The sequence below is a fragment of the Dromiciops gliroides genome, chromosome 1, assembly GCF_019393635.1.
Source record: "Dromiciops gliroides isolate mDroGli1 chromosome 1, mDroGli1.pri, whole genome shotgun sequence".
Classification (NCBI taxonomy): Eukaryota; Metazoa; Chordata; class Mammalia; order Microbiotheria; family Microbiotheriidae; genus Dromiciops; species Dromiciops gliroides.
The window spans coordinates 216,790,540-216,802,002 of record NC_057861.1 but is presented as its reverse complement, the minus strand read 5'-3'; positions in this window follow the sequence as shown (position 1 = coordinate 216,802,002).

Here is an 11,463-nt window from a genome sequence, read left to right as displayed (position 1 = left end):
TGAATCAAGCAATTGGTCTGCTCTTAGGAAAAAAAAAATGGGCAAATTGGAGACATCATCTTCCCATTTGTGAAGGAGATGAAGCCTTAGGTGTACCAACACAATTGAAAGTGAAAGTCCTTGAACTCTGTGCAATCTGAGTATCCTGAGTTCAAGGGCTGCCATTCTAGAGCATCATAACTAGCTTTCATTTCTCCTTCTGCTGAACCTTGAAGTACCAAATACTCAAGGATCTGAAAACTCTGAGAATGATACCCAGTTTGATCCTTTATTCTTTTTTTTTTTTGAAGATTTTTTAAAATTTTTTTTAATGAGGCAATGGGGTTAAGTGACTTGCCCAGGGTCACACAGCTAGTAAGTGTCAAGTGTCTGAGGCTGGATTTGAACTCAGGAACTCCTGAATCCAGGGCCGGTGCTTTATCCACTGTGCCACCTAGCTGCCCCGATCCTTTATTCTAAAGGTTATCTTACTTCATGTCTTGTGTTTTATTTAAGGACTAGAGCATCACCTTGTAGAAGCTAATGTTGTTTTACACTTTAATGATGTGTATGTTCTTTTATGGAATGTTCTCCAAGTCCTTTTAAGGACTAGGGCCATATCTATGATAAATAAAAGAAATAAAGACAGACTGACATGATAACTGAGGTGAAAGAATTAAGATTGGAGTTAGTCAAACAAGCCTTTGGCTTTGAATACAAGTATAAAGGCACTCTGTACTTCCAGTATATCCAGGGAAATTACCAGGTGTTACATCTTAAAGAACATGAGGTATTCTAATAAATACAAAGAAAAACAAAAACCTGCATGATGTAGTGGGTGCCTTTGAGATAGTCTAGCTTCCTTTTCCAACTTTTATTGAAAATTGTTGATGGATATGTTAGAATATAATGAAATGAATGAGCAACCATTGTTTCTGTTAAAAATTCTATGGAGGGGGCGCAGCTAGGTGGCGCAGTGGATAAAGCACTGGCCTTGGATTCAGGAGTACCTGAGTTCAAATCCGGCCTCAGACACTTGACACTTACTAGCTGTGTGACTGTGGCCAAGTCACTCAATCCCCATTGCCCCACACACACAAAAAAATTCTATGGAGGGCAGCTAGGTGGCACAGTGGATAAAGCACCAGCCCTGGATTCAGGAGGACCTGAGTTCAAATCTGATCTCAGACACTTGGCACTTACTAGCTGTGAGACCCTGGGCAAGTCTCTCTTTTTTTTTTTTGATGCAATTGGGGTTAAGTGACCTGTCCAGGGTCACACAGCTAGTAAGTGTTAAGTGTCTGAGGCCGGATTTGAACTCATGTCCTCCTGACTCCAGGACTGGTGCTTTATCCACTGCGCCATCTAGCTGCCCCTGGGCAAGTCTCTTAACCCCAATTGCCTCACCAAAAAAAAAATTCTATGGAAAGGCTGGTGGTAGGAAAAATGTAGTATCTGCACAGTTGTCTAAAATTATTGATGCCCACCTTGCTTATAAATTACTAAGCATTTACTGAACATGACTATGTTGCAGACACAGTGTTAAATGCTGGGTGCAAAAGGATACCAAGAATTCATAAAGGTATTGTTAGATGCTTGATGAATTCTCATGAACATAGATATTGTGTTTTTTCATAACAGCACAAAATATAGCCCCTGGGTTTATTTCTGATGGAGTAGGAAAGTTTTATTAGAGTGTATAGACCTTGGTACTTAGTGTCAGAGTCCTGTATTCAACTCCTTCCTCTTTCACATATTAGATTAATCATCTTGGGAATGTCAATTATACTCCCTTGGCTTGGTTTCTTCATGTATAGAATTTTGTAGTTAGAATTAATGAGCATATCAGGAATGAGTTAGAATATGAGGAAACAAGGAGAAAGACACAGCAAGACAGAGAAAGACAAAGACATAGAGAGAGATAGAGTCATAAAGACAGACAAGATGGAAAGACAGAGAGAAAGAATATTTTGGGATTAGAATTTGCACTGAGTGGGAATAGTATATGATAGGACAGCTATGAAGCTATTCATTTTAGAATCTTGTAGCAAAGCCTGTTTCCAAGTGAGTGAGTTTGAGACCCAAGCAGAGTACTAACTAAGCCCTGCCTGTGTGGCCCTGAGATTCAGTCCTGATATCCCTTGTAGTGATATCAGAATCTGGGGACAGTTATGACAGCGTCCTAAGTGATGTTGTATTTGAGCAATGCAATTCTGAGTCCCTGAAAAGAGGGTATTGAGGGACAAGCCCAGAGTTTGAAAGTAAATGTAATTATGTTCAAGTAAGTATATGCAAGTTGATCATGTCACCACTTTCACTTTTATGCTATTATTCAATAAATTATCTCTCATAGTGTACACTTTTCTGGCCATCCCCATAATTATTGGTCTCATTTGTTTTCCCTTTGGAGCTACACAAGTCAAATCTACATCACATTAAAAAGTCATGTTTGCTTAAATTACACCAAAAAGGGGAAATAGATACTTTCCCTGTCCTTGCTTCCTTAGAGGTAGTTTTCCATAAGAGAAAGACAACAAGAAATCTGACCATGTAACAGTCTTATGAATTAACTGTAGTGAATGCTCAATTCATCTCCTCCATACTCTCAAAGTTAAAAAACAAAACAAAACAAAGCAAAAAAAAAAAAAAAACTTACCATGGGTTTGTGCTCTGAAAACCATTCATGGACCCTTTTAGAAAATTTAAGTTCACCAAAATTGTGATCTTTCTCAAACCACTTCATTACCTCAAGTACTAATTGTTGAATTTCCCTTTCTACAAGGAGGAGGACCAATGGGTGGGTATAATAGGAATAGGTAGAGAAGAGTAATCAAGCTTTCTTTTGTCTGGGCCAGCCTTTAGGTTATAGAATGCCCAGAGGTAGAGTTTGCATGAAATATGAACCTCAACCTGCCCCTTAGTCAATTCATCCATACATCAATAAGAGCAAACTAATTAATACTTATTATGTGTCAAGCATTGCAGAAAGCACTAGAAATATAAGAGTACTTGTCTTGAAGGAAATCACATTCTAGCGGCAGAGGAAATATGAAAGTAATTGTACATGAACAAAACATATACAGGATAAATTGTAGGTAATTACAGAGGGAAAGCACTATGCTTATAGCAATTTTTAAAAATGCAAATTTCAGACTTTAAATTCATGCATATATTTTTTCTCTGCATTTTAGCACATAATGCAAACTCCCATATTTTAATTGTTACTTCAAACTTTGTGTTTTCCACATATATGATAGCTATCACTTTTATAACTATGTTTTAGCAATTTAAATGATTATGAGTTTAAGTATGAAATAAATAGTATAACATATCAATCATAAAATATGTAGAAGAGAAGTTATATAGGAATTTTAAGCATTGACATTGGTTAAGTGATATTAGGAAATGTTTCTTTAAGTCCTAACAATATATTTGATTATTTCTGGTCTGGGAATTAATATTATAAATGTCACTCTGTCTGCTAGGGACTGTGGAAGGAAAAAAAAATCTGTCAACCATTAAGTTTCTGCCCTATTTGAACTTTGTCAAAACAAGCTAGAGGCCTATTGAGGAACTGGAATAAGTTGTAGGGGCAATACATTTTTCATATCTCTGATTGAGGTTTTATGTGGTGTGATATTGTCAGTCCAGGATTTGCTAATATGGCCAATAGTGAAAATGGTAGAAGAGTCCCAAGAAAACTTTAATGAGGTTGAGTGTGCCCATATCTTATAAGAAAGTTGTTAGAAACAGGAAGTGGCATGATCCATGAGCAGAAACTGGATTGATAGTCCAGGGTCTAAATGAGGTAAAAACAATCAGTAACAATGCTGCACAAAAGAAAGGTTTATGCCTGATCAAAAGAGCTCATTGCAATTTATTATGCTCAGTGAGCTAATATCATATGCAAGTCTTTTAAGATTGGATATGGAGAGGTAGTCCTACCCCTCAGAAATCTCAAATGGTTGACTGCTATTAGAGCTTTCAGCCCTCCTCCACATTTTGTCAAATGGAGAAAGATACATACTTTCTTAAAATGTAATGATGTGGGGCATCTAGGTGTCTCAGTGAATAAAGCACCGGCCTTGGATTCAGGAGTACCTGAGTTCAAATCCAGCCTCAGATGCTTGACACTTACTAGCTGTGTGACCCTGGACAAGTCACTTAACCCCCATTGCCCTGAAAAAAATGTAATGATGTAATGAATCTGTAGTAATTCCATTAATGCTTTTAAGTTGGATGACTTACAATATTTTTAAATTAAGTTTAATAGTCTGAAAAATAAAGATTGCATCCCCATAGTATTAATTATAATTTGTTTGTTTTATTTTCTAGAATTTTACCAAACAAATGAGCCAATAGTTCTTATGGATATTCCATGATCTGTTTCATTGTAGTCATTCTATGATACTTTGAGTTTAAGGAGAGTAAGGATAGGTTAATTAAATTGACACAAACTATAAAGTCACATTGGGAGCAGTTTAATTTTTCTGTGTAGCTAGTTGAGATTAAAAAAATAGAAATACCTGGATAAAATACTGTTTTAATAAGATACAGAAAGTTAAACAGTGCCTCATTTTCTTTCTGAAATTTCTTAATTATGAAAATTAACAAAAGTCATAATATTAATTATTAAAATTGAAAATATGGAAGGGATTGTTTTGTTCTGCCAATTGTACATCTTTCTATTTAACCATTTCATCAGACAGTTAACTAAAACCGCCAAAAAGAGCAAATGATTAGTGGATTTCAGTATAGAAATTTTTTAAAAATAATTATTTTTTCTCACATGCACATCAAGGTGTTTTAGAAGAAGAATGAAAAATGCATAGCCCTAGGGCTGAATAGAGCTCTTACAATATTTTCATGGGTATCAAGGGCTATGACTCTATGTTATCCCTCTATTGCTAATTTGAGAATAAAAATATGATCCCTCCCCCAAATCCATATATAAATGAATAAATTGAATTAATAACTGTCAAAGTCTGTATAATGGGAATAGAGATTAGGCTTATGATTTCATTGGTATATGTAATTCCAAACTTCTTAGAGGAAACTCTCTCTTCCAATGCACATGAACACATTATTTTGAACTTGGTTACTTAAAGCACTGAGAAATAAAATGAATTGTGTGTGTCCTTATAGTCAGTGTGTGGCTAAAGTGGATTTTCAAGATAAGTTTTCCTGACTTCAAGTCCAGAACTCTGCTCACTATACCAGATTAAGTTTCCATTTATTTCAAACAATATTTATTCAGGATCTGTGAACAATAAACCATAGAAAGTGGTGACAGTAAAACAAAGAAAAAGAAATGGTTATTGGGCAGATAAGACATGTCTTTACATATACCCACACCTATAATTTAAAAAATAATTGATAAATGTAGGAGAGGTGAAAGGTGTGAATAGTAGGTGAATTAAGTAGGAAGTGCTCCCAAGAAAAATCTTAGTATAGCTCTTTGCCTGATGAATTATGCATTTTAAATTTTGTCATTCTTTCCATTACATCAATTAAGACTGGGCTTCTGATCAGCTGTTAAAGACTAAGTGATCATATAGTGCCATTAGACCAAGAAAACTGAATTGTTGAGACAATTTTATTGAATTGAAGGACAAAGTATTTCTGGGTCTCTACTAAAATAATAAGACTTCTATATAGAAAAAGCTATGAAGTGGAAGTCACCCATATTTGTGAAACATGGACAAATCTATGTTTCAAATGGCTGATTATCCAGTAGATATTCAAGCCATGACATGTCTACACCTGAGGTAAAGTACAAGAAAATGCCAAAAACATTCAAACTCAAAATGTTTCCTATTTGGAATAGACTATAGAATGTTAGGCTATATTCCCTAGGCTGGTCTTTTATACTGATCAAGTATACTTGAAAAATGGTCAACACTAAGTATAGATAGATAGATATAGATATAGATACAGACATATATACATACATCTGTATACATACATATATGTATGTGTATACATATCTGTATCTATATATCTATATCTCTGTGTGTGTGTGTGTGTGTGTGTATTTGAAGGGTAATGAGGGTCACAGAGTTAGTAAGTGTCAAGTATCTGAGACTGGATTTAAACTCAGGTTCTCCTGAATCTAGGGCCTATGCTTTATGCACTGAGCCAACTAGCTGCCCACTGAGTCTTTATTTTTTCAGGCTTCCTTCAGACTCTCATTTTATACTGTAAAAGAATAATTGTGATTTGGGGTTTCTATGACCCCATCTTTGGATAAAATTAGAAACCCCTGCACATGCCGTGAGTGGTGACCTCATGCTGGACACCTGCAGGCCTACGTGGGCCTGGCCAACTTATAATGGGGAAAGCCCAGGGGGTATGTTGAACTAATTGGAAGCTCGGCATGACTAAGAACCTCCCCTTCCTGTGGGAGAGGCAGGAAGGGGGAAGAGAGAAATCTGGGAGGAACAAGGAAGAAAGGTAGAGAATGAGAGAGGAACTGGTGGTGGTTGAGCTTCACACCAAATAAGGAGAGAGAATGCACAGCTGATTCTCTTTAGAACTACAGATTCCAGGTGGTGGAGAGTTTGTGTTGTTGAAGCAATGCTGGCTCTTTAGGCCAACTGAGCTGGAAGCAAGTTTAGGGTTTGAGTCAGTTTTTGTTGGAGGAAAGCTGTTTGAGTAGCTGAGGAAGCAGAACTTATTTGAGGTACCTGGGGGACTTTTTACCCTAGAGATTTAGATTCTAACCATCTGAGAAGTGGGTCATATTTTTCCCTTTCTCTATCTGCTTTCTCATTATCCCTATGTCTATTAACTTCACTTGTGTTGTAAATTTTGTTCCCATTAATAAAACCTGATTTGTTTGTGGAAAAGAGGTTGTTAATCTCCTTTCTTATCAGTCTGAGAGAAATAACTAAACAAAAGGCAGTTTGGAAGAGAGGAAACTCAGGACCTAGAGGTCTCCCATTATTTCCTGAACCCCAATATTACGGTGAGCCACCCAATTAACTCTCCCCATACTGAATTTGGCCCATACAATACTGCTTACAAATGGAATGAAACATTACATACTTCACAAGATCTAGAACTTCAAACCACATTTGAGATACAGTACATTTCCTACATTTTATGGATAAGGAAAAAGTGTCCTGGAAAGATTGAGTAATTTTTACCTTTCAAGACATCCTTTTTCAGGATACACATTATGTAAAAATATAAATTTTAAAGTCAAATATTTTCCTTATAAAGCTACTCATTGATTTTTTTCATCATATTTTATTACTAACTGGTAGAAAACTAAGGAATAGATATTCATTTTTAACTCTTACACACATAATGATGTGTAATATACTTAGGAAAAGGAACAACTTTGATAAGGTTTCAGCTAAATAAGGGAATAATCATGAATGTGTGTTTATACTACTTAACATTATAAAGAAAACAATAGTAACCACTGTCACTACTACTACCCTCTATACACTGATGTCATATATTCATGAAGGTCTTGATAGTTTATAAATTCTTGTGATTTTTCTCCATTTTTACTACATTTTTCCCTTTGCATGTTGTTGTGACTGTTCCTCTTCAGTGATGCTTGAAATACTATATTTCCTGGGATAAACAGATAATGTAATGCCTCTAACAGTCATTGAAATATGTCCTTTAGGAAGTAAAACTTTTACTTGAAGGTAGGGAGAAGGGTGTTATACTACCCTTCACATAATAATCAAATAAAGGTCCTATATCATATAGAACTCCTTTCCCTTAACCTATTATTCTCTAACCACTACTCTCCCCCCTTTAAAATACTGGTTTCAGAGGCAGATTCAATATGTTGAAGAAAAAGAATGGGCTTGCCTGATATCTCCCCCAAATTCCTCCAAATATATTTAAATAATTACTCAGAACAAATTCTAGGGGCCCAGAACCCCAAAAAGGATGGAGTGAAATAATTTTTGAAACAAAGAAAGATTAAAAATTCAGTAGAAAAGTTCTATTGCACCAGAATGAGAGTGTAGGGAAGCCCAGTGCAGGGCTTGTCAGTGCAAACCTGTCCATAGCAATCCAGGAACAGTCTTTTAGGGTGACTGAATCAGTAGTGGCAGTGGCAGTTTCCAGACCTTTCAGTCTACAGATGGTAAAGGGCTTAGACAACTGGTCAAAATGCAATTACAATAATCCCTTTGCTGGTACTGGGGGAAGGACTCTATTGCATGGTCCATACTTGGATCTTGGTCATAGTTCTGGGTTTTAGTACCAAGGCATAGAGGAGCACTAGCACACCAGAGCTTGCTGCAGGTGAGCTGGGATCCTGGTCACAGTTCCAGGGTAGAAAAAAATGATTGTGGTAAGTCACAAACCAGTTCTCAGTAGAGGAGAGTGGTAAGCACACCTCTTCCTATAATACAATCATATCACCTTGGAAGAAACAAAAACTTACAGGAAAGATGTGTATGAACTGATGTATAGTGAAGTGAGCAGAAATAAAAGAATGTTGTGCACAGAGACAGCAATATTGTTTGATGAAGAATGGAATGACAACTATTCTCAGCAATACAATGATCCAAGACAGTCCCAAAGGACTATTGATGAAACATGTTATCCACATCCAAAGAAAGAACAGATATTGATGGAACACAGACTGAAACCTGCTATTTTTCACTTCCTCTCATGTTTTTCTTTTATTCACATTTTCCTATACAATGACTAATATGGTAATGTTTTACATAATCATGCATGTATAAACCATATCTGATTGCTTACTACCCCAGGGTGGGGGAGGGGAGGGATGGAAGGAGGAATAAAAAATGGAATCCAAAACTATAAATAGAAAATTTTTATTTAAAAAAAATATGCACAGTTTTATATCCCTTTGGGCAAAGTTCCAAATTGACCTCCAGAATGGTTTGATAGGTTTACAACAAAACCAATGATGCATTAGTGTTCCAACTTTCCCACATCCTCTCCAACATTTATTATTTTCCTTTTAAAAAAAAATCGTCATATTAGCCAAATCTAAGCGGTATGAGTTAGTACCTCAGAGGTGTTTTAATTTTCAATTCTTGGGGCAGCTAGGTAGCACAGCGGATAAAGCACCAGCCCTGGATTCAGGAGGACTTGAGTTCAAATCCGGCCTCAGACACTTGACACTTACTAGCTGTGTGACCCTGAGCAAGTCATTTAACATCCATTTTAGCCCTGCAAAAAAAAACCAAAACAAAACAAACCAAAACAAAAAAAAATTAATTCTCTAATCAACAGGATTAGACTGATAAGATTTTTTCATATGACTATAGATAGTTATAATTTCTTCATCTGAAAACTGTCTGTGCATATCCTTTGACCATTTCTCAATTGGGGAATGACTTATATTTTTGTAAAATTGATTCAGTATTTTATATAGTTGAGAAATGAAGCCTTTGTCAGAAACACTGCCCATGAAAATTATTTCCCAGCTTTCTGTGTTTTTCCTAATCCTGTTTGCATTGGTTTTGTTTGGGCAGAACCTTTTTGATTTAATGTAATCAAAATGATCAACTTTGCATTTCATAATGTATCTATCTCTTGTTTGTTCATAAAATATCCCCCTCTCCATAGATCTGACATGTAAGCTATTCTAATTTGCCTATAGTATCACCATTTATGTCTAAATCATGTATCCATTTGGACATTATTTTGGCATATAGTATAAGATGTTGGTCTTTGCCTAGTTTCTGCCATAATATTTTTCAGCTTTTCCAGCAGTTTTGATCAAATAGTAAGTTTCTATCTCAGAAGGTAGAGTCTTTGTGTTAATCAAACAATATGTTACTATAGTCATTTGCTACTGTGTCTTTTTTACCTAACCTATATCACTGACCTATCACTCTATTTCTTAGCCTGTACCAAATAGTTTTGATGGTTGCTGATTTATAATATAGTCTTAGATCTGGTATGGCAAGGCCATCTGCCTTTGAATTTTTTCCATTAATTCCCTTGGTATTCTTGAGCTTTTGTTCTTCCAGATGAATTTTATTATTTTTTCTAGCTCTATAAAATATTTTGGTATTTTCATTGGTATGGCACTGAATAAGTAATTTAATTTAGTTATAATTGTCATTTTTATTATATTAGTCAGCCTACACATGAACAACTGATATTTTTGCCAATCTTTAGATCTGATTTTTTTTGTGTGAAAAGTGTTTTATAATTGTCTTCATAATATTCCTGGGTTTGTCTTGGCAGGTAGTCTACCAAGTATTTTATATAATCTACAGTTATTTGAAATAGACTTTCTCTTTCTATTTCTTACTTCTGAGCTTTGTTGGGCATAGGTGGAAATGCCAATTATTTCTGTGGATTTATTTTATATCTTTCAACTTTGCTAAAATTTTGAATTCTTTCAAGTAGTTTTTTAGTTGATCCCCTAGGATCTCTAAGTATATCATTATATCATTTATAAAGAGTGATCATTTTGTTTCCTCCTTCACTATTCTATTTCCTTCAATTTATTTTTTCTTTTATTTTTAAAGCTTACATTTCTTGTACAATATTGAATAATGCTAGTGATAATGGAAATCCTTGTTTCATCCCTAATCTTATTAGGGATGCTTCCAACTTATCCCCATTATATATAATTGTTGTTTATGGTTTTACATAGAAACTGTTTATCATTTTAAGGAAAGCTCCATTGATTCTTATGCTCTCTATTGCTTTTAATAGGAATGGGTGCTGTATTTTGTCCAAAGCTTTCTCTGATTCTATTGAAATAATAATTTGATTTTGGTTAGTTTAATTATTGATGTAGTTAATTATGTTGATATTTTTCCTAATATTGAATCAGTCCTCCATTGTTGGTACAAATACCACTTAGTCATATTTTATTGTTGGTTATAAATTGTTTCATCTCTTTAGTGATTTTCTATTTATATTTTTTTGCATTAATATTCATTAAGGACATTGGTCTGAAATTCTCTTTCTCTGCTTTGGTGCTTCCTTGTTTAGGTATTAGCACTGTATTGGTTTCATAAAAGGAACTTGGTAGGACTCCTTTGCCTATATTTAAAATATTTTGTATAATATTGCAATTGATTTTTCTTCAAATATTTGGGAGAATTCATTTGTAAATCTATCTGGCCCTGGAGATTTTTTTAGGGAGTTCATTGTGGACTTGTTCAATTTATTTTTTTAGGAGGGCTCATATAAGGATTTTATTCCCTGTTCAGTTAATTTGGGTAATTTATGATTTTTTTTTAATATTCTTCCATTTCATTTAGATTGTCAAATTTATTGGCATAGATTTGGGCAAAATAGCTCCTAATTTTTGCTACATTTGACTGTGATGATTTTAAGCCTTAATACGTGGTCCATTTTTATGTAGATTTCATGTACAGCTGAGAAAAAGCTATATTCTTTTCAAACCCCATGCAGTTTTCTCCAGAGGTCTATCATATCTAACTTTTCTAAAACCCTATTCACCTCCTTGAGTTCTTTCTTATTTATTTTGTGTTTAAATTTATCCAGCCTTGA